Source organism: Gopherus evgoodei, unplaced genomic scaffold (genome assembly GCF_007399415.2).
Source record: "Gopherus evgoodei ecotype Sinaloan lineage unplaced genomic scaffold, rGopEvg1_v1.p scaffold_63_arrow_ctg1, whole genome shotgun sequence".
In the NCBI taxonomy this organism is placed as follows: domain Eukaryota; kingdom Metazoa; phylum Chordata; order Testudines; family Testudinidae; genus Gopherus; species Gopherus evgoodei.
Genome location: NW_022060084.1, coordinates 281,807 through 305,709, shown reverse-complemented (window position 1 = coordinate 305,709; position 23,903 = coordinate 281,807). Strand labels below are relative to the sequence as shown.

Sequence of the window (23,903 nt, the reverse complement as noted above, 5' to 3'; positions counted from 1 at the left end):
CACACTCATGGCATGTGTAGCGTGTCTCTTTCAAGTTGATGCTCTCACGGGTAATAAGGTCTGAGTGGCTACTGAAGTTTTCCTCTGGCCTGTGCTTAGTCTCACAGGCTTTTGCTTTTTCTGGGAGTGCACAACTCCTGGAAACATTCCCTTTGGCACTTCCTGATAACATCCCATGTGTTTCTACTTGTTCAGCATCTTCCTGCTGGGGTGTCTCCTCGTTCTCACTCACCGTCCCATCACCTGATGGGAGACAGAGAGAATCCAGACATAGGTCACTCCCTGCACCAGAGAGAAAAGAAATCTCAGAGAGAGGAATGGAAAAAGGATGAACAAGCCAAAATATGTACAGGAGAGATCAAACTTATCAGGAGCTGATCTTCCCCAGGGGAGAGAGAGAGGAAGGGATCAGTTCTGGGTTTGCATCTCACCAGAAATCTCAGGGGAAAGTGAGATTGCGGAGGGACCTGCTGCCAACTGTCAGTCAGGACAGGTGGGAAGTCATGAATGACATCTGCCTAATGATTGCACATCTGCAGGGAACAATCCTGAACTTGGAGATCACATCAGGTTTGGAAATTGAAAATCCTGGGAAGGCAAAGAAAACAAGGAAGGTCCTTTTGGAATTTGTGAGATACTTGTAGCAAGGAATATTGCATGGTTTTAACCCCAGTTCATTTTTTAGATGTAACATCCCAAGGCCGGCTTCCTTCGCTCATAGTGGCAGGAGAGTTATGATTATTATAAATCATATTAATGATTTTAGTGCCTAAGAGCCAAAGAACCGTGGGCCCCTGTTGTTCTAGGCATAGTACAAACCCAGAACAGTGGATGGCCCATGCCCTGAAGAATTTACAGTCTAAATAGACAAGACAGACACAGAAGAGGGAAAAGGTGGAACCCACCAGCAGAGTGAACTATGTGAAGGCAGAGCGACAGATCTGATGAGTGCAGGTATAGATCTTGAGCCTATTGTATTTAATGCTATGACTAGGGCCAGTGTTTTCTGGAAATTGCTGCTATTACTGCATTTTCCCCTGAAGTTACTCTTCATTTCTGGAATCACCCTTCCTATCCAGAATAGCTGAACAGAGGGTGGGTGGGGATGCAGGGTCACAAACCCCAGATTTCTGCCTGGAGACACAGGGCAGAGGCTGGGGGCTGGCTTCTTTTGAGACTTGCTGCCAATTTCATCCCTCCGCATACAAGCCTGGGCTCAGAAGAAACACGGTGGAGCTTCCTTTGGGATGCTGGGCTCCCTCATTGTGCTGCAGAGCAGATGGCGCTTGTACTTGCTCTGAGCCGGGCACCTCCCCGACCCCATCCCCATCCCCCCGACCCTGAACCCCAGCTCTGAGCCCAGCCCCTCTGAGCCAGAGACCCCCTGACCTACAGCTCCAAGCCCAGCCCCTCTGAGCCAGACACCCCCTAACCCCAGCTCCGAGCCCAGCCCCCCTGAGCTTTCTGCCCCCTGACCCCCGACCCCTGATCCCCAGCTCTGAGCCCAGCCCCTCTGAGCTGGGCACCCACCGACACCATCCCCATCCCCCGACCCCTGATCCCCATCTCCGAGCCCAGCTCCTCTGAGCCGGGCACCTCCCCGACCCCATCCCCATCCCTCCGACCCCTGAACCCCAGCTCTGAGCCCAGCCCTTCTGAGCCAGAGACCCCCTGACCTACAGCTCCAAGCCCAGCCCCTCTGAGCCAGACACCCCCTAACCCCAGCTCCGAGCCCAGTCCCTCTGAGCCATCCACCCTCAACCCCATCCCCCTGACGCCCTGCTCCGAGCCCAGCACCTCTGAGCCAGCCACCCCCCGAACCCATCCCCATCCTCCCCCAGCCCTGACCCCCAGCTCCGAGCCCAGCCCCTCTGAGCCAGGCACCCCCCCGACCCCGACCTCATCCCCATCCTCCCGACCCCCAGCTCTGAGCCCAGCCCCTCTGAACCAGGCACCCCCCAACCCCACCACCCCCACAGCCCTGAGCCCAGCCCCTTTGAGCCGGGCACCTCCCATCCCAGAGCCCAGCTCCCCACCCAACCTTGGGTAACAGCAGCTACCCCCAAGCAGCGACAGGCCATTGGCACCAACCATCACCCAGCAACAGCCCATTATGTAATTGCAAATGTATACATACCAGTAAAGCATTTAGTGTTTTTAAATAATATATTTGGTGTATTTTCAAATTATTACAAGTTAATTTTTGAATGTATTTCCCTAGTTATTTTTTACATTTCCAAATACATGCTACTATAGTATTGCAACTTTTTTTATGGAAGGGGCCCCCAAAATTGCTTTGCCCCAGGCCCCCTGAATCCTCTGGGTGGCCCGGCCCAGGGTGTGTGTGAGGAGCCGGGGAGGGAGGGAAGCGGGGTCCCCTGGAGCCGAGCCTGGGCTGTGGGGGCAGCGAGAGGGGCTCCCGGAGTGTGTGAGGGAGGTGAGCGGCCGGCTGGGCTTGTCGGTGCTGAGCAGGTAGCCCCGCAGCCGGAGATCCTCGCCTTCCTGCCCTCCACGGCTGGGCCGGGGCACTGTGAGGCTGAAAAGTAGCAGGTCAGGGGGGCTCTCCAGGTCCTTGGCTGCCAGCATGTTGTGGGTGAGGGCGGTGAGCACGAACTGATCCATCTTGGCCGCCAGCAGCACCGCAAAGCCCAGGGAGGGGGCCGTGTTCTCCGCGCCACCCCGCAGCCGCACCACCACCTGGAAGTACTCCCGCTCCACGCCACCCAGCAGCTCCACCCGCATGGGGACAGAGTCGCAGCTGGGCCAGGGCTCTGTTGTCGTGTGCAGGTAGCGGATCTCGCGTTTGGGGGGAAGCCCAGTGCTGGGGCAGCAGGGGGTGTGGGGGGGGCCACTGGTGGGCAAGGGGGGAGTTCAGGGCTGGGGGGCCAGCCAACATTTTTTTACTTGGGACAGCAAAATACCTAGAGCTGGCCCTGGGCAGAGACAATTGGCTGACCCCCGTCGAGCAGGCCAGAACCCACCGAAGCACATCAAGGAGAGATAGAAGACTGGAAGATAACTTATGCCCATCATGAATGTACCATCTGCTGATCAACCTGAGGAATGTTATCCCAATCCCAAATTCAGCATGATGAAGCAACTTCCATCGACATACATCGAGGCAAAGACCTATAAGAACAGGACCAGGGGACTGTGATCTTTGATTCTGGTTCTGCAACCACCCTCCAGGAGCATCAGCTGTGCATCTAACAACAGCTCGGCTCCAATCTCATGTCCAGGGCACCTGGCCAGTGACTTGGCATGAGCAACTGAAGGCTGGTAACTATAACTGATCATTGCAGAACCTGTGTGAATGTATGCATGTAATAATCATCTGTTTTATTTGCAATTAACGTGGCGTTATACGATCCCGTTGGTATTATTTTATTAGGATAACATTGTGGTCTACTTAAGTCTTCATTTGTTACTGTGCTAATCAAAATATGTACAAAATGAAGAAACAAAAATTGAGGAGTTAGGCATCCGGGAAGACGATTGGCAGAGCAGGAGAAAGCAGGAAGCCAAATCAAGCAGAGAATGAAACAATGCTCAGGGAGTATCTAAGGAAGACTCATAGACTCTAGGACTGGAAGGGACCTCGAGAGGTCATCGAGTCCAGTCCCCTGCCCTCATGGCAGGACCAAATACTGTCTAGACCATCCCTGATAGACATTTATCTAACCTACTCTTAAATATCTCCAGCGATGGAGATTCCACAACTTCCCTAGGCAATCTATTCCAGTGTTTAACTACCCTGACAGTTAGTAACTTTTTCCTAATGTCCAACCTAAATCTCCCTTGCTGCAGTTTAAGCCCATTGCTTCTTGTTCTATCATTGGAGGCTAAGGTGAACAAGTTTTCTCCTTCCTCCTGATGACACCCTTTTAGATACCTGAAAACTGCTATCATGTCCCCTCTCAGTCTTCTCTTTTCCAAACTAAACAAACCCAATTCCTTCAGCCTTCCTTCATAGGTCATGTTCTCAAGACCTTTAATCATTCTTGTTGCTCTTCTCTGGACCCTCTCCAATTTCTCCACATCTTTCTTGAAATGCAGTGCCCAGAACTGGACACAATACTCCAGTTGAGGCCTAACCAGCGCAGAGTAAAGCGGAAGAATGACTTCTCGTGTCTTGTTTACAACACACCTGTTAATGCATCCCAGAATCATGTTTGCTTTTTTTGCAACAGTATCACACTGTTGACTCACATTAAGCTTGTGGTCCACTATGACCCCTAGATCTCTTTCTGCCATACTCCTTCCTAGACAGTCTCCTCCCATTCTGTATGTGTGAAACTGATTGTTCCTTCCTAAGTGGAGCACTTTGCATTTATCTTTATTGAACTTCATCCTGTTTACCTCAGACCATTTCTCCAACTTGTCCAGATCATTTTGAATTTTGACCCTGTCCTCCAAAGCAGTTGCAATCCCTCCCAGTTTGGTATCGTCCGCAAACTTAATAAGCGTACTTTCTATGCCAACATCTAAATCGTTGATGAAGATATTGAACAGAACCGGCCCCAAAACAGACCCCTGCGGAACCCCACTTGTTATACCTTTCTAGCAGGATTGGGAGCCATTAACAACTACTCTCTGAGTACGGTTATCCAGCCAGTTATGCACCCACCTTATAGTAGCCTCATCTAAATTGTACTTTCCTAGCTTATCTGTAAGAATATCATGCGAGACTGTATCAAATGCCTTACTAAAGTCTAGGTATATCACATCCACCGCTTCTCCCTTATCCACAAGGCTCGTTATCCTATCAAAGAACGCTATCAGATTAGTTTGACACGATTTGTTCTTTACAAATCCATGCTGGCTATTCCCTATCACCTTACCACCTTCCAAGTGTTTGCAGATGATTTCTTTGATTACCTGCTCCATTATCTTCCCTGGCACAGAAGTTAAACTAACTGGTCTGTAGTTTCCTGGGCTGTTTTTATTTCCCTTTTGATAGATGGGCACTATATTTGCCCCCTTCCAGTCTTCTGGAATCTCCCCCGTCTCCCATGATTTCCCAAAGATAATAGCTAAAGGCTCAGATACCTCTTCCATTAACTCCTTGAGTATTCTAGGATGCATTTCATCAGGCCCTGGTGACTTGCAGGCATCTAACTTTTCTAAGTGATGTTTTACTTGCTCTTTCCTTATTTTCTCTTCTAAACCTACCCTCTTCCCGTAAGCATTCACTATACTAGACATTCCTTCAGACTTCTCAGTGAAGACCGAAACAAAGAAGTCATTAAGCATCTCTGCCATTTCCAAGTCTCCCGTTACTGTTACCCTCTCCTCACTGAGCAGTGGGCCTACCCTGTCCTTAGTCTTCCTCTTGCTTCTACTATATTGATAAAAAGTCTTCTTGTTTCCCTTTATTCCCATAGCTAGTTTGAGCTCATTTTGTGCCTTTGCTTTTTCTAATCTTGCCTCTGCATTCCTGTGTTATTTGCCTATATTCATCCTTCGTGATCTGACCTAGTTTCCATTTTTTATATGATGCCTTTTTATTTTGTAGGTCACGCAAGATCTCAAGGGTAAGCCAAGGTGGTCTTTTGCCACATTTTCTATCTTTCCTAACCATCGGAATAACTTGCTTTTATGCCTTTAATAGCGTCCCTTTGAAAAACTGCCAACTTTCCTCAGTTGTTTTTCCCCTCAGTCTTAATTCCCATGGGACCTTGCCTATCAGCTCTCTGAGCTTACCAAAATCCGCCTTCCTGAAAGCCATTGTCTCTATTCTGCTGTACTCCCTTCTGCCTTTCCTTAGAATTGCAAATTCTATGATTTCATGATCACTTTCACCCAAGCTTCCTTCTACTTTCAAATTCTCAACAAGTTCCTCCCTATTGGTTAAAATCAAGTCTAGAACAGCTTCCCCCCTAGTAGCTTTTTCAACTTTCTGAAATAAAAAGTTGTCTGCAATGCAGTCCAGGAACTTATTGGATAGTCTGTGCCCCGCGGTGTTATTTTCCCAACATATATCTGGATAGTTGAAGTCCCCCATCACCACCAAATCTTGGGCTTTGGATGATTTTGTTAGTTGTTTGAAAAAAGCCTCATCCACCTCTTCCGCCTGATTAGGTGGCCTGTAGTAGACTCCCAGCACGACATCACCTGTGTTTTTTACCCCTTTTAGACTAACCCAGAGACTCTCCACCCTTCCGTCTCCTATGTCCATCTCCACCTCAGTCCAAGTGTGTACATTTTTAATATATAAGGCAACACCTCCTCCCTTTTTCCCCTGTCTATCCTTCCTGAGCAAACTATACCCATCCACACCAACATTCCAGTCGTGTGTATTATCCCACCAAGTTTCAGTAATGCCAATAATGTCATAGTTGTATTTATTTATTAGCACTTCCAGTTCTTCCTGCTTATTACCCATACTTCTTGCATTTGTATAAAGGCATCTAAGATACTGGTTTGATCTTGCCTCCCAGCTTTGCCCTGACCCTCCTTCCTCTCTGCCATTATAGCCCGTGCTCCCTCCTGTTTCCAACCCATCTCCCAGGTCTTGTTCCCCACTTACCTGTGGGCTTTGCTCACCTGTCCCCGTCGAACCTAGTTTAAAGCCTAGTTTAAAGGAGTTTAAAAGAATAGTGGGGAGAGGCCCCAGCAGAAGGGAAGTAGCAGCAGAAAAGCTTGGGAGCACAGGGCCGGCTTTAGGAACTGCGGGGCCCAATTTGAACATTTTCGGTGGGGCCCTGACAGGGATGACTTGAAAAAAAAGCCTTTCATTTCTGTCATGTATTATTTACTTTCCATAACTATGCGCATGTGTTGGTCCCAGCTGCTCCCTGCCCCCCTCATTGAAGCAGGTGTGCAGGGTTACTGCCCTGGAAACTGCATGGCAGCAGTGGACATGGGGCTGGCTGGAGGCAGGGCAGGGGCTGACTGGAGGTAGGGTCTGACTGCAGGCAGGGCAAGGGGTGTGGAGCTGGTTGGAGACAGGGGGTGTGGGGCGGGCTAGCTTCAGGCAGGGCTGCAGGGGGGTGCAGCAGGGGTTTGCAGGGCTGAAGACAGAGGAGTGCGGGACTGGCTGGCTTCAGGCAGTGGGGTGCAGCAGGGGCTGACTGGAGACAGGGCAGGGGGTGCAGGCTGGGCAGGGTGTGCAGGGCTGGTGCGGGCAGCAGTGTGTGTGGGGCTGGCTTTGGGCAGGGCTTCAGGGGTGTGTGGCAGGAGACAGGACAGGGGGTTTGGCAGGGGTTGGCTGTGGGCAAGGGGTGCAGAGCTGGCTGCAGGTGGGGGGGGCTGGACTGGTGTGGGCAGGTCAGGGGGTGCAGCAGAGGCAGCTGGAACCCCAGCCCTTTAAATAGCCCCCAAACCTCCTTCTACCCTGGCCCGGACCTTTTAAATAGCGGCGGGAGCGCTGGGGAATGCATGGGGGAGGCGGGGCTCTGGCGGCTATTTAAAGGACCGGGGTGGCAGAGGCAGCTGGAGCCCCGGGCCCTTTAAATAGCCCCTGGAGCCCCTCATTGCCCCAGGGCTCTGGGGGCTATTTAAAGGGCCCAGAGCTCCAGCCGGGGTCGCGGGGCTTGCCGCGCTCTGGCTGGGGCTCCAGACGGGAGAGCGGGGCTTGCCACACTCCGGCCGGAGCGCGGCAAGCCCCACGGCCTCGGTCTCCCGGCCGGAGAGCGGCAAAGCCCCACTGCCCTGCTCTCCCGGCTGGAGTCCTAGCCAGAGTGCGGCAAGCCCCACCGCCTCGGCTGGAGCTCTAGCTGGGAGAGCGGGGCCTTGCCGTGCTCCCACCGGCACTTCGCTCAAAGGAGCGGAACCATGGAAGGCCCCGGAGCAGACCGCAGCCGGGGACCGGGGTAAGTGAAAAAAATTTTTTAAAGGTGCCTAAGGCACGGGGCCCTCTTAGGCGTGGGGCCCAATTCCCCGGAATCAGCCGAATTGGCCTAAAGCCGGCCCTGTGGGAGCAGTAAAACCCCCTTGGAAAAGCATAACCCCTTTTGAATGGTGGCATTTTCCAGCGTACTAGCCCCTGAGTACTTAGGCAGATTTGTATGTACCTGCTCCAGTGATTAAAGGAACAGCAGAGAGGTCTGGAAAAAAATGAAGCAACCCATAGAGGAGCCAGCGGGCCAATGGAAACGGGGAAGCAGGGAGAGCTCCAGGCCTCACAGGAATCCCAGCACAACTATTAAATGGCTCTGATTTGACTTCTTTAGAGAAGCCGCAGCTCCGTCCCACACGGGCACTAGGCTATAGAAATAGCACCTGGGCTTCAATTCCTTGTGGGTGGAGAATAATGGAGGGCTGTTGTCACCCCACCCCCCAATGCTACAGCCCGGCTCTAGAGTTCCTAGCAATGTGGCAGAGAGGTTGAGCTCCTTGGGGTACAGAACAGGGACTGCAAAAACCTCTTCCGGGTCAGCCCCTGCCCCATGGCTGCTGGGTCCCCAGAGGGCAGGAGGAAGCTGCTCACGCAGGTGAGCCCGGCTGGGGCAGGTGTGATGGAGTAGGGACTGTCTGTGTGGGGGATGGGAGAGCCGGGGTGGACTTTAGGTGAGAGACAGGACCTAGGCCTATAACCTGAGCCAGGTAGGGAGGGAGGGGTGTCAGCGCCTTTTGCCCGGGAAGCTGGACAAAGGAGGGACAAAGGAAGGGACCGGCTGAAGGGGAGTTAGTTTTAGTTTCATTTTTGGGCTGGGTGGTTGGAATTCAGGGAATCCTAAGCTGGGATCCGAACACCCTGAATCCCCAGAAGGACTTGATTGGGGGGTCCTGGTTGTGCCTCCAAGCGCTGCTGTAACCTGCATTCCTGTTGTCCAATAAACCTTCTGTTCTACCAGCTGGCTGAGTCACTGTGAGTCCCAGGAAGAGGGGTGCAGGGCCAGACTCCCCCACCCTGCGTTACAGCAGGCAGCAGGCTGTGCTGTCAGAACTGCGCATGCTCAGGCCAAGCTTTGCAATGGACCTTGGCCCCCATCAAACCCCAAGGGATTCACCCAGGGCCGAGCGCACGCGCTTTGTGCCGGTGATGGATGGGCCAGGTGTCCACGTTGATTCCAAAGCCGCGTCCTCGTAGGACTCGGGAGCCCTGGGCTCAGCTCTGTGTCTGGCCTGCTGGGTGCACTTGGGCAAAGTGCGCCTCCCTGCCTCAGTTTCCCCACCTCTACCATGGCAGCCCGGAGCTGGATGGTGAAGCCAGCTGAGGGCGGGGTGGGAACCTAGCCCATCTCCCACGGCTGGGAAGGGGTAGGCTCAGCCCACGCCGGTCCCAGGGCTCTCCCGGTGCTACCGGCCCCTCTTGGGGCAGCGAGGGGGGGCACCGGGGCAGCGTCAGTACAATGTGCAGCCACCAAGGCCGGCTCCTGACGGGCTGGGGGAGGGGAGGCGGGATCCCCCCGTGGGAGGGGCCCGGAGAGCAGCGAGACCAGGCCAGCCTGACACCCGCCCCTGGCTGCTGGGGCTCCGCCCCCTGGTCCCCTGGCACCGCCCCACGAGGAGGGCGCGAGGCTGGGGGCGGAGTAACGGGCGGGAGGAGGCGGGTGAGAGCGGGCGCGGCGGCTCGGGGTTTGCAGTGGGGGAGGGGCCGGAGCTTTCCGCTCGCGCTCCGATTGGTCAGGGCTCTGTCTCCGCTGCCCATTGGCTGTGTCGGGAGCGGCTGGTGTTCCAGGGGCGTCACGTGGCCGCGAGGCGCTCGGGAGGTGGGTGCTGAGCAGCTCGTGGTGCGGCCTGGAGCGCGAGCGGGTAAACTAGGGGGGGACCCTGAGCTGCCCCCACCTGCCTCCAACCATCCCTCCGGCCCCCAATGCCTCCCACCCCCCTTTTACCTCCCCAAATACCACTGCCCCCCAAGTGCCACCACCCGCCCATTGCCTCCAACCCCCGCCCCCAAATATTCCTCCAGCCCCCAATGCCTCCCACCCCCTTTTACCTCCCCAAATACCCCTGACCCCCAATTGCCCCTACCTGCCTTTTACCCCTTCCCCCCATTGCCTCCAACCCCTGCCCCCAAATATCCCTCTAGCCCCCAATGCCTCCCACCCCCCTTTTACCTCCCCAAATACCCCCGACCCCCAAGTTCGCCCCCACGCCTCCAACCCCCGCCCCCAAACATCCCTCTGGCCCCCAATGCCTCCCACCCCCCTTTTACCTCCCCAAATACCCCCGACCCCCAAGTGCCCCCACCTGCCATTTACCCCCACCCCCCCAATGCCTCCAACCCCTGCCCCCAAATATCCCTCCAGCCCCCAATGCCTGCCACTGCCCTTTTACCTCCCCAAATACCCCTGGGCCCCCATTGCCTCCCAACCCCTTCTACCCCTGCCCTCAAATACCCCCGGGCCCCCATTGCCTCCCAACCCCTTCTACCCCTGCCCCCAAATACCCCCCAGGCCCCCATTGCCTCCTAACCCCTTCTACCTCTGCCCCCAAATACCCCCCCTGGCCCCTACTGCCTCCCACCCCCTTCTACGCTGCCCCCAGATACCCCCCTTTCCCCCCAATACTTCCAACCCCCTCCCCCAAATATCCCTCCAGCCAAGAAAAGGTCACTCATGAAGAAAGCATAAATGGAGTGGAGGAGGAGGAGGAGGAAACCAGACTTGTAGAGGATCAAGGAGAGAGTTACAAACTGCAGGCAGGTTAGAAGTAGATGTCAAGTCCAAGAAGACTGGAGACAAATGAGGTAGGTGGGGTCAGGAGAGATCTGAAGACTGGGGGAGACAGTGACATGCCAAAATGCAAAAACAAAGGCAATAGCCAATGTTGAAGTCATTCTAGTAACTGTTATCAGTGCTGCCTGTTCTGTCTGCTTCCACAGTAAAGTGTGGGGGACTGTACCTGATAATGGCTTTCAAGGGTGTCTAGCTTTAAATTTGACTCCAGCACCCTTGTTGCTGATGTCCAGCCCCACTCCTAGGCTGAGGAGACTGGCACCCATTCTCCCCAGTAGTTGCCTCACTGATGTCTTCCAGCTGGTTTCCTCCAAAGTGGAGGAAAGCAAACTTCACAGCAGCCAGGCACAGAGCAAAGCTAACTGTGCAGATGTGCAGAAACTGTTGCTTGAAGAGCGAAACCAGGTGGCAGAGAGAGAGGCTGAGCTCCAAAGTCAGTTGGTGATGCAGGATCAGCAAGCTCAGGAAAAGGTAAAAGCCAGGGGTGGAGGAGCACCAGGATTACCACTGCATGGCTTCCCTGGGGTTAAACAAATGCATTGGAGCTGCTCTGCAGAAAGGTCCCTAGAGGTCTGCCCATGAAGAAGACTTATAGGGCATGATCCTAGAGCCAAGAGAAAAAGGGTTACATGAAAATCAATTTGCAATGTGTCTTAAACAAAAACAAACCCAACCTATTTTCATGAGGCTTCATTGTTCCCTGGCAGGAGACCTGATGTAAATACCCCCTAGGACGTCTCCCCCATCTGTCTTCTGACCTCCATTGCTAACGTTTTAGTGGTGCTAAATGGTCTTGCTGAAGTAAAAACAGACCCATTTTATTCAGCTCCATTCAAAGGCACAAACTTGCTGCAGCTGAACACAAGGTGGTGTTCTCAAGTGGGCCCAGACTACTCTCATGCTGTGGATGGCAAAGAACTAGCTTATTTGTCTCTACAACGTGTCTGCCTACTAGAGATTGCTCACCACCCCATCTCTTCACCTGCCCCCAAACCTCCAGGCCTAATGAGAATGTCAAGACTGCCAGGCATGCCGTAGGGGTTTATCCCTTAAAAGCATGTTTTGTCACTGTCTGCAGCCTTTTCACCTATGCTCTGTTAATTTGCCTGTAGGTTCGGTACCTGCTTAGCCAACTGCAGCAGAAAGAAGCAGCAGCGGAGAAGCTGGAGGATTCTCTCATCGAGAACAAGCAACTGCTACTTGAGTGGCTTGAGTTCCAGGTAGATTAGTATTGCAAATTGCTAGGGAAAGAGAGAGTTGGCCAAGCTACTGAAGCAGAGCTTTCCTAGCCTAGCCTAGCTCCGAGATTGTCCCTAAAGGGCAAGGAAGGTGTTAAAAGTTGGGAGATTGTAACATGAGAATAGGAAACTGTTGGCCTGTTTGGCGGGACAGAGGAACTTAATTAACAATGTGGCTTGTATTCCTCCTGACCTCAAAACTGAAGGTCCAGTCTCCTGTTGGAGAATGGTGGAGAGGCTACCTCTGTGGATGTGGAGGTGCAGAGCACTCCTAGGCATTGCACAAGATCTCCTCCTGACTTGAACAATCTGTTGGCAGCACTTTGGAACAGTTTCTACCTATCAGACCCTAAATATCCTACAGATTTCATTCTTTCTTGTGAACAGGATGAAGAGCTTGAGAAAATGAGGGAACTTTGTGAGAAGAACCACAAGCTTCTCCAGGAGAATGAGTCCCTCAAACAGGTAGGGAAGGGTGTGCGCACAGCCATCTGGCGGCTTATTGGTCATAGGGTTTGTTAGGTTTGGCTACTTATGATGCAATGAAATTCATCTTCTTTTCTAACAGAAATTAATACTCCACCAAATTGCCAGCAGATAGAAGCTCCAACACATTCAGCAAATGCCCACTTAGTCCCTAGATTCTCCCTTTGACTATACTCCACCCAAGGTAAACAACTGCATGCGCTCATTGCCACACTTCTCTCTGGCTGATAGGGCTCTGTGTGGATAAAGGTACTGGCTAACAAATTTTTCAAACTTCCCTCTTACACCTGAGTTGCTTTATTGATCTGCTTTGTTCTGAAGACTGGGGTAGATGCATCATCTGCCCTAGGCAGGCGCTAAGGATTCCCCCCATCCTCCTCTTTAGCAAAGAACTAAAATCCTTTGGGAACCGGTTGGCAGTGTTGCTCCTCTTCTGTCTAAAAGAAGCTGTCACACCTTGTATGTTGGTACAGTTTGCCTTATCCCCACCCACTCAAGCAGGCTGCTTCCTCGGCAGCTCTGCCAGCATTTGCTGAGCCAGGGAACAAGAAACCAGAACTGAAGTCTAACCTATGGCCTGCCAGTATGCTAACCACTAGCTATTGGAAGGAATAATGTGGTGATTTAGGATCACTTGCCGTAGTTTTGTAGCATGGGGTAGTGCAAAGTTTTGCAAACTGTTTAAAGATAACAAGCTAAACCAGCTGCTGCTTTGAATGGTTAAAAATTCCTGCCAACCTGATGACTTGGCACCTCCCTGGTCCTGCAGTTCTCTGGCTGTTCAGGTAAGCTGGGTGTGATATGCTGCTAGGACTCGGGAGTAGTTCCAAGTCTGACTCATTCCTTAGGTGGTCTCAAATCATCTCATTTCCATCTGTAGCCAAAGATTCACCATCAGACAACTGCAAAACCCCGTGCACAGACCCCAGAAATGTCTGAATCTGGGTAGACTGGAGGGGAGATGGAAGATGCAGAGTGGGTGCCGATAAAAGCAGCCCAAGGATTCAAGAAAAGCCTGTTGGGTATGATCCAGGTGCCTTTCTCTGCCTCCAACTTGGGTTACTAGCTCTGACTGGGGACCACTTCCATGTGGCATGATGATGCCTGGCACATGCAGAATGAAACACAGCTGAACTGGGGGGGTTGCAGTGGCTTTCTGAAGCAAAAGCCACTTAGCCTAGCAGCACCGGAGGGCATTTAGCTGTGGCCAGTCGTACTTTGGATGGATGGTTTGTCTGCCACCCACCTGAACACTTTAGATAGCGGCAGAAGTAGCAAGTGCTCCAGGGCATCTGTACTTCCTGCGCATCAAACACGCTTGTAACTCTCTGAACCGTTCTGCTCGTGCATGTGGCTGTTCCAGAGAGAAACTGGCTAGGATCGCAAAGTCCCCCTGCAGATGATCCCAGCTGTGGTGTGATGCAAAAGAAGCTGAGTGGTCGGCTTCTGTGTGCACAGGGCTGCTGACCCCGTGGGGAGAAGATGCTTAGTGTTCCAAACCCACTCCCCAGAGAATGGGAAAGGGGGACAGAATGGAAGATGAGTGGGAGATGATAAAGAGGCAAAAATATTGATGACACTGGTACCATGCAGCTTTCTCCATGAACAGTGATGGGTAACCAATGAAAGACATGCACACAGCTAAGGAATGGCGTTTGGGAGGTGGAGAGATGCATTAAACTTTGTGGGAACTTCCCCTTCCTTGCTGGTTCCTGTAGTGACACCTTGTTCAGGCTCCTGCTCTCCACTAAGATTTTTGAGGGAGAGTCAGTGTGGGCGAGGCTTGCATGTGCCGAAGACTTAAGTCAGTAAGAACCAATGAGCCATTCTAAGCTTGCATTTCCCCAAAGCCCTATGAGGGCTGACTGCCTTCTCCCTCAAATCTATTTTACAGGTACACTCGTGTAAAATCTATATTCTGAGATATATGCAAGCTCCATGCAGGCTCCTCAGCTGATCTGAAGGGTGGGGGCATCCGCTGCTTGGCATCAAAGGGAGTTTGTAATTCTGAACTGCTGGGCTCGAATCTCATTTAAAAACTGAGCCGTTTCAGAACCTCCATTGCAGGGGTGAGAATGGCTGATTGTGCTTCACACTTAGAATTTCAGACTGTGCCACAAAGCCCTTCTACCACTGAGCTGGGCTGTGCATTAGCGTTATCTGGGAGAAACTCTAGTTTCATGCACGGAGATCTGTGAGTGAGACTGGCTGTTGCTGGCATGTGTAATGGGGACATGGAGAGGTCTCAAGCTTGAATTTGACCTGGCGAAGTGATGAAAGTTATTGTGATGGTGCTGAAACAGTAATATTGGGAATGAACATCTACCCCAGGAGATGGCTCAGTGGGTCACATGATCACTTGCATCTCTTTTTGGGGCTAGAGTGGCAGGGGGGTGAGGGGCATGGCAATGTATGCAATTTGGTGTCCAGTCCTAGCACTGCTAAGGAGCCTCTGACTGCTGTGGCTCTCTGGGTACAGCCCAGCAGCAGCGGGACTGTTATTACCTTGAACTCTCTTCTCTTAAAAGCGTTCCTGCCATGGCCGATGTGGAAACAGGCAGTGTGGCTACAGGAAGCAGAAGTGAGGCTGTACCGCAGGCTGTCACTGTGATGCAACAAAACGTATCTGCTGGTGAGTACTACTGCATTTGGTGCTCGGACCTTGACGCTGGATGCATCCAACATCTACCCAATAACTTCCGTATAATCTAATTCAGAAAGACGAACATGGGCCTCCACAAACTAGTGGTGCCTACGCACCCAACTTGGCAATGTAAGGTCTATCCCTGTGTTAGAAACGATGGTAAATTTCACTGACTATCCTGGTGCATCTTGCCATGTTAGTAGCTCCATCTGCTTTGCCAGCCTGCAGGGTTAAAGTATATGAATGTGGGAGTCTTCCTACTGGTCTCCAGCCTTTTGGGCTAACTTGCTGCAACCTGGCAAATGCTTCTCAGAGGATAGGTAATGGCAGCCCCTTCTGCCTGGTAGCTGACATGAACATGTGCCTCTGGTCCAAACTGTGCAAAAAATATACTGCACTCCATTTATTCATCGCTTTTTAAAAACATCCGAAGAGGAACTTAGCTGATTTTAACTGCCTCACAGACCATCCTGATCATTTCTGATTCCAAATAGCAGCCTTATCTGCCGTTTTTGCAACTGAGTTTGACTAGCAGTCTGTTACTGGGAGGCCTCTGCTCCAAACCTCCCACCCTGGTAACCTAGAAAGCAAAATTAGCTGATTTTAGATTGAGTTGATACAAAGAATTTCGAACATCATGGGGGGGGGGTGAAAAGGGGGAGGAGGGAAGTACATAATGTCAGTGGCTTTGATTGTTAACTACCTACTTTGCTGCTGTTCACAGGATCCTGATGTACGTAGGGATGAGAGGGAGACTAACAAATTTAGCCTCTGCTTTAAAAGAGATGAGAAAATAGTTTTATTATGCGTCATGTCAGTATTAACTTTCTTTGAAAACTATTCACTGTAGCCATTGACAAACGGTTGGACTGTACCATTTCATGCGAAGAGGAGGTAGTATTTCAGATAAATGATCCTCTTTTTCCTGTTCCTGTGTGTAGTAGAGTGGTCACCCTGCTCGTGCTCTGAAGGGCTTCAAACAGCCCTGGGAGAGGGCTGTGGCAGGGAAAGTGGCTACTAGGCTGGAAGCAGCTGCAGCTGGGCCATGTGCCAATCAAGCCTCAGCTGGACCTATATAAGAGGCAATGAGCCAGGAGCTCAGCAGTCTGTCTGTTTGTAGAGGGAGAAGGGCTTGGCTGTGGGGAGCTTGAGACAGGGTACCTGAGTGGAGCAGGACTGGGGAAAGCTGGGGAGCTCCAGCCTGGAAAGCCCCAGGCTGCAACCTAGCATAAGGTCAACAGGTCCTGGGGGTTGCAGAGGGCAGCCCAGGGGTAGGCCAAGGCAGCAGGTCCAAACCCAACCTTGCCAGTGCTGAGTGGCTGATACTGCAGTCTGCCCCAGGGCGTGGGGGCTAGACAATGACTGGCAGTAGCTGTATACTGAGGCAAGAGGGGATAGTGGGTGGGGGTTCCCCGGGGAGGAGTGATCCGAAGACTGAGGGGTTATTGCCAGGGGGAAGCGCCCCAGATAACAGGGCATGGTGTCCGGGCAGCGGGATACAGAACTACAGAGGGTGCTCCAATGGCTGGAGAGCTAATTCCCAAAAGAGACCAGCAGGAGGCATCACATTGCTACGTGGTGCAACTGCTTACTCTTAAGCTGTGTGCAGGGTTGTAGCTGTATTGCGTCTCAGGGTAACTGAGGTAACATCTTGTATTAGACCGACTTCTGGTGGTGGAGAGACAAGCTTTTGAGATACACAGAGCTGCTCTTTTCTCTCACCAGCAGAAGTTGGTCATGAAGCTTGTTACTCTTCAGCTAAAGTTAGTAGAGCAGGTTTGTTTAAGCTGATCTTTGATCCCTCGTCACCTTGAAGAACCAGTTGCCTTGTGACATGTGCCTTCTCGTGCCCATGCCACTTTCTCTAGAGTTGCTGTTCACAGCAAGGGCAGGTTGAATACTAGGATCCATAAGTCTGTTTCCTAAATAAGACTGATTGGTGGGGCAGCATTGGACTAGGCTAATGTGCGTGTCTGGTCTTCAGTCCTAGGACCATCCTGAGGCCCAAATGAGATTCTGAGGGATCCTTCAAACTGGAAGATTCCGCTGATGTGACTGCTGGGGAGACCACGTTTGAACCAAGTATGACTCTGAGCAAGAAGGTACAAATGAGAAATGGGGGAGGCTGGGTGGAATTGATTTCCAGCCACTGGCTGCCGTATCTTGTTCATGGCTAGCAGTGGGCACTAAATCAGGAGAAAATTCCCCAAGACCCTTTCACTGCCTCTGCCTCTTGCTTGGCCCCAACCTTCTGAGCAGCCTGGGGAAATTAGCCTTTTTTGCTCTCAAATAAGCGATTGAGATGTTGGCCCTTTACCTGGCTCTCCTCACCTCACCCTAATTGATTCCTGGTGTCCTTATGCCAGCCAAGTACACTAGATTCTGCTCCCTCCCACCCAGCTTCTCTTTCTGCCCCATTGTTTAAATCTCTGTAGGGTTTGACATGGGGGTATGGAATAGCTTCTGTATGGGGAGAAATTAATAAAACAGACTTTTCAGCTTGGAAAAGAGGTCACTAAGGTGGGGAGGATATTATAGAAGTCTATAAAATCATGAAATGTGTGGAATTTACTCCTTCTCATAACACAAGAGCTAGGGGGTCACCAAATGAAATTAATAGGCAGCAGATTTAAAACAAACCAAAGGAAGTATTTCTTCACACAACATACAGTCAACCTGTGGAACTCTTTGCCAGAGGATGTTGTGAAGGCCAAGACTATAACTGGGTTCAAGAAGGAACTAGATAAGTTCACGGATGACAGGTCCATAAATGGCCATTAGCCAGGATGGGCAGGGTTGGCGTCCCTGGCCTGTTTGCCAGAAGCTGGGAATGGGCCTCAGGGGATGGATCACTAGATGATTCCCTGCTCTGTTCATTCCCTCTGAAGCACCTGGCACTTGCCACTGTTGGAAGACAGGATACTGGGCTAGATGGACCTTTGGCTGTTCTTATGTTCTCACTTTGGAATGGATACTTACATGCATCTCTTTTGCTACGGAAATTAGACTGGACAAAACAAGAGAGCAGGCTTCCTTATAAGATTCATGGTATGTTTGGGGAAAGAGTGATAACAGCCAATTTTCTTGCAGCTTTCCCGAATATCATCATCTTCCACGTGGGCTGAAACCAGGACTTTGAGAGGCTAAAATAAAATAGTTTTTTAAAGAATAAGTTAAACTTGAACTTTAAACAATTGGGTGGAGTTTTCAGCAAAGGTTCAGAGTGGGCCTTTACATTCCATTAATTTAATCAATCCCTGGGCAGAACGTGAACAGCAGTTAGCATAGTTGTAGGCCATGTATTTGCAGTGTCACTAAGTATTATTTCTGTCACCTTATGAACCAGGGGTTAAAAAGAAAACGGGGCTGAGCTAGTGGCCTGAAGCAGTGCTTTGCAGAGCTGCTCTGGTGCCCCATATTGAATTGCCAGGTCTCCTCCCTGAAGGCAGCTGTGCCTGTGAAGAAGCACTTTCATCTTTACCATGCAAACCAGGCCAGCGTGAATCAGAGTTCTGACAACAGCCCATTTATCCTATTGTGACATGAGCAGGTAAAGTGAAGTAAACAAAGTAGGTCATGTACTTCACAGCACAACACAATCTACCAGGGAGAGATGAGCGATGCAGCAAATCTTGTTGTGGTGTTTTGTCGCCTTTGCCTGCGGGAGGTCTATCTGTCCCACAGCTTTGGCGTACCCGCTGCCGAATTGCCGCCAAATCTGCGGGACTGGTGGACCTACCGCAGGGGTGCGCCAAGGGCAGCCTGCCTACCGCCCTTGCAGGGACCAGCAGGGCCACCCCCACGGCTTGGCGCCCCAGGCAAGCGCTTGCTGCGCTGATGTCTGGAGCCACTGCTAGCTGAAGGGGGGACTAGCAGAGACTATAAATTGTGTGGTTGTTTGTGATAACTAATAATAACTAAGGTATAAGATGAAATCACTGTAGGCTACAGTTCTGCACATTACAGAATATTAAAGAAATGTGCAGATCCAGTCAACCTTTCATGGGTAAGGGCTGTAGAAGGCTCCTGCCTGGCTCTTCCTGTGTTCTGTGGCTGAGGCAAGTAGGCTGGCTAAGGAGTTAAGACTTCACTTTTTCTCTCTTCTCTAAAGAGAGAATTTCCCCTCAACCCTAGGGTCAAAACCTGTTTTATACGTAGGTGAGCTGTGTGAATCCTGACTCATATAACCAGTTTTAAAGGCCTATGTTTTGCGTAAGTCAGTGACAGGTTTCATTGCACAGAATAGAACAGAAAACAATTCCTAACTTCATGCTGTCATTTTCCTTATCCAGTGCTAAATTGGAGACTTATCAGTCACTTGAGCTGAATTGTGTTTGCATGCCGTGTTGCCAAACCCAAGCTGTCAAAAATCAGATCCCCCCCCAACCAAACAAATCATGAGTCTGGCCTAAAATCATGAGATTTTTTTTAACCCCATATATTTTGGGCTGTTTTTATTCATTGGTTTCTGTGCTGCTACATCACATTTTCAGGTTTTTTGACTGCAATCAGGAAGGCGAGAAACTTGCTTTCTGATAGTCTCATGTAATCACATGAGGCCTCAACCCCCCCCCCCCAATATTGCAAGATTCATGAGAAAATTTCAAGATTTGGCAATACTGGGTGGGGGGGGGGAGAGCTGGGTGGAGAACGATAATACCATTTCATGGAGGATTTTAAGATTTTAAAGTCTGACTTTATTCCAATTCAAAAAGAAAACCACACATTTCTAAATTCTCTGTGAAACTGAATCACCATTCTCGTCCCCAGCTCTACTGTACTCCATATGTGCCTCACCAGTGCCAAACAGAGGGGAACAATCACTTCCCTCGATCTGCTGGCAATGATCCTACTAATGCAGCCCAATATGCTGTTAGCCTTCTTGGCAACAAGGGCACACTGTTGACTCATATCCAGCTTCTCATCCACTGTAATCCCCAGGTCCTTTTCTGCAGAACTGCCGCTGTCACTCCTCAGCTTGTAGCAGTGCATGGGATTCTTCTGTGCTAAGTGCAGGATTTTGCACTTGTCCTTGTTGAACCTCCTCAGATTTCTTTTAGCCCAATCCTTTAATTTGTCTAAGTCACTCAGGACTCTTTCCCTACCTTCCAGCGTATCTACCTTTCCCCTCCCTTAGCGTTATCTGCAAACTTGCAGAGGGTGCAATCCATCCCATCATCCAGATTAATAAAGATGTTGAACAAAACCGGCCCCAGGACCAACCCCCAGGGCACTCCGCTTGCTGCCAGCTGCCAACTAGACATGGAGCCGTTGATCACTACCGATTGAGCCCGATCTAGCCAGCTTTCTATCCACCTTATAGTCCATTCATCCAATACATACTTCTTTAACTTGCTGGCAAGAATACTGTGGCATGTCCAGTTTTTCTAAATAGTCCTCAACCTGTTCTTTCACCACTGAGGGCTGCTCACCTCCTCTGCATACTGTGCTGCCCAATGCAGCAATCTGGGACCTGACCTTGTCTGTGAAGACAGAGGCAAAAAAAGCATCGAGTACTTCAGCTTTTTCTACATCATCGGTCACTAGGTTGCCTCCCCCATTCAGTAAGGGGCCCACACTTTCACTGACCTTCTTGTTGCTAACATACCTGTAGAAACCCTTCTTGTTACCCTCCACATCCCTTGCTAGCTGCAACTCCAATTGGGCTTTGCCCTTTCTGATTACACCCCTGCATGCTCGAGCAATATTTTTATACTCCTCTCTAGTCATCTGTCCAGGTTTCCACTTCATGTAAGCTTCCGTTTTGTGTTAAGCTTACTGAAGATTTCTCTGTTAAGCCAAGCTGGTCGCCTGCCATATTTGCTATTCTTTCTGCACATCAGGATGGTTTGTTCCTGCAACCTCAATAAGGCTTCTTTAAAATACAGCCAGCTCTCCTGGACTCCTTTGCCCCTCATATTAGCCTCCCAGGTAATCCTGCCCATCTGTCCCCTGAGGGAGTCAAAATCTGCTTTTCTGAAGGCCAGGGTCCGTATTCTGCTGCTCTCCTTCCTTCCTTTTCTTCAGGATTCTGAACTCAACCATCGTATGGTCACTGCTGCCCAAGTTGTCACCCACTTCTGCTTCCCCTACATGAATGCCATTTCTCCATTTAACCCCATCCGCAGTGATGCCACCTAAATAGTATCCACTTGCCTATGTGATGCAGTAACTATTTAACTGTTATTATGCTGGAAGGTCTTAAGTTTGGGATTTGGGTTTCTCCAGTTATTTCCTTCTCTTAAAGTGATGCAGCCCCTGTTTGTCACAATTCTGTTGGGCAGTGTGCAGAGAACTTAAATCTCACTCCAAAACTTCACTAAAGTTGCAGTTGAGCCTTGTTTGACTGGCAGCTGCTGGGGTTACCCATAAAACTTCCCTGAGCAGGCATCTGGCCCTGCTTTTTAAATGGAAGGGTAGCATTTTACTGCCCATGTGTTTCTCAGGATTTTGGATAAAATCCCTTGTACTTCCTCCTTCCTAGAGGACACTTCTGCCATATAGTTTTTCACTCCATCACCCAAACTGTAAATTAAAAGTAAGCCAAGATGACTCTCCTGTCTTCCTAGACTGCTCATTACAGGAGTTTCTTCTCTCCAGTTTTCTGTCACAGTTCAGGGTGACTGCATCTGCATCTCAGCAAGGGTGTCTGCCTTCAGGCTTCCAGTTGCCCAGCTGTTCCTCCCTCAGGTGGAGATGCGTGTGTCTCACCCTTCTGACCGGGGTATTTCCAGGTTGTACAGTTTCCTGCCTTCATTGTGTATTCCCTAGCCAAGACAGTCTGCTTAAACAGACCTACTTGCTTCCTTCCTCTTGAGAGGCTGATACCAGAATAGTTGCCACACATATGTGACTACACGGGTCTTTAGAAGCAAGCCTACATTATTCTTCAGATAAAAAACAGAGAAATCCTATTTAAAAACAATCAAAGAGCCTTGATTAGCATCTGCTAATAGGGGCTCTGGTAAGCTTAAGGTCATGCCTACATCACAAATTTATGTTGACTCAAGTCCTATTGGCACACAGCTGCTGCAATTACTACGTGCTTGTGTGCATGCACACTTGGCTCCTTGTGTCGGTGGTGTGCATGAGCACTCCTGGTACGTGTACTGATGCAGAGTGCAGTACTCGATGGGTAGGTATCCTGTTGTACAACTTGCCACCGTCCAGCGCACTCTCTTTTGGGAATATGCATGATGGGTCCGAAACAAGGCTTCCATTGCCCCCAACCTCACCATCAGATACTTTTCCTATGGGAATCTCCGTAGAGCAGGGAAGAAATCTGTTCTTCCCTTCAAACTAGTCTGCTCAGTAAATCCACCCACCCTGACCTTCTCTTGGCTGCTTTGTTTATCCGAGAATAGTGGTATCTTCGGAAAACCTTTATAGTGTGGGGGAGTAAGGTGGAGCAGGAGCGCCAGCAGATTCCCCTGAAGAAAACCACACTGGCTTTCTGTGGTCAGGCTCAGACTCGCCATCCATTAGGAGGTGAAGACCAGATGGGAGTTGCTGGATTGACCTTGATGTGCCATGTCCTTGTGTAGATGAAGGAACTGCATCTCAGAGATGGCCAGAAGCAGATGTAAGACATGTCCAGGAATAGTCTGAACAACCTTCACTGATAGGTAAGTAAAGTCATGGCCACGTGTAGACCCCACAGGAATTGGGAGGGATTGAACCAGGGTCCTTCAGCACCAGCTGCGCTCCCTCAGTGTCATCCAATCCAGCTCCACCCACTAGAGCACGCCCCCTTCCAGAGTCACAGAACCCAGGAGCCCTGATTCTCGGACCCGGGCCTCACATCACAAGGCCAAACATCCTCCTATTATGGGTGCTGGAGAAGGGACTGTCTGCAGAGTCCCCTCAACATTCACCCGTCAGAGACTTCAGCCACGGGTGACCAGTGAATGAGCAGAGATCTCCGCTGTGGGAACCCGAAGGGCTGCGCATTTGGGTTTTCCAGGAAAGGCATCTGGCAGCCACTGACAGAGTGTTCCTGTGAGGAGAATTTCTGTCTCTAACAAAGGGTTTCTGTTCCCACAGATCGCCGCCGCTCAGCAGAATGCGGGAGAGCCGAGTTCTGACGGGCTAGGGGGGTCCCAGGCCTCACCATGCGGCTGTGCAGGAGGGGCAGTGTCTGCAGTCACCATGGGCCAAACCCTGTGCTCCAGACAACTCAGGCTAAGGCTCCCTGGATTGCGAAGGGGACTTTCACTTGGGGAATCGGTTGCTGGTGCCTGTGTCCCCAACTGGGATGTTTTCCTGAGGCTACTCAATGGTCCATGAAGTGCCATGCAAGCACGGGGAGAATGGACATTAAAGAGCGAGGCTGGGATCTCCGCAGAGCTGCTTCAGTCGAGCATCTGTAGCCAGAAGAGCAACAATGGGAAATGCGCTTTGATGGCTGGCAAGAGCAGCAGCAGCAGCAGCAGCTCTCAGAAAGCTCTGCTCAGGCTCTAGGCAACAGAGGCAGGACAAAGAGCCACACAGTGAGAACCTGGGTTGCAATTAGCAAGACGCGGTTTTTCAGTGAATTATGCTGCCCTCACGGTCTATTTCCTGCAATGTGCACATCCAGCCTCCCTGGCTGACCTCAATTGGAGTTAGGTTCTCTGTGTCCACAGGACAGGGCTGGCCTCACTATGAGGTGAACAGAAGTTCCCGCCTCAGGTGCCAGACTGTGCGGGGGCGCCACTAAGACCCAGACTGTAGAAAATTGTGTCTGGTGCTGTTACATAATGTATTCTCTCTGCTCGAGATGCACAGAGAGGGTGGAGTGCTGTGCTGGAGGAAGGAGGGCTCAAGAGACATAATAGGCTAGCAGGAGAAAAGGTGAGAGGGAATAACAGAAAGCAGTAGGAGCTGCAGGGAGTGAGAGGAGGAGGAGCCTCTTATGTACCTCTCAAG

At 50.9% G+C, this 23,903-nt stretch overlaps 1 pseudogene; it reads left to right on the top strand.

Moving 5' to 3' along the window:
- Nucleotides 1–8,390: 8,390 nt before the first annotated feature.
- Nucleotides 8,391–13,418, top strand: LOC115643585 (annotated as a pseudogene).
- Nucleotides 13,419–23,903: the final 10,485 nt, after the last annotated feature.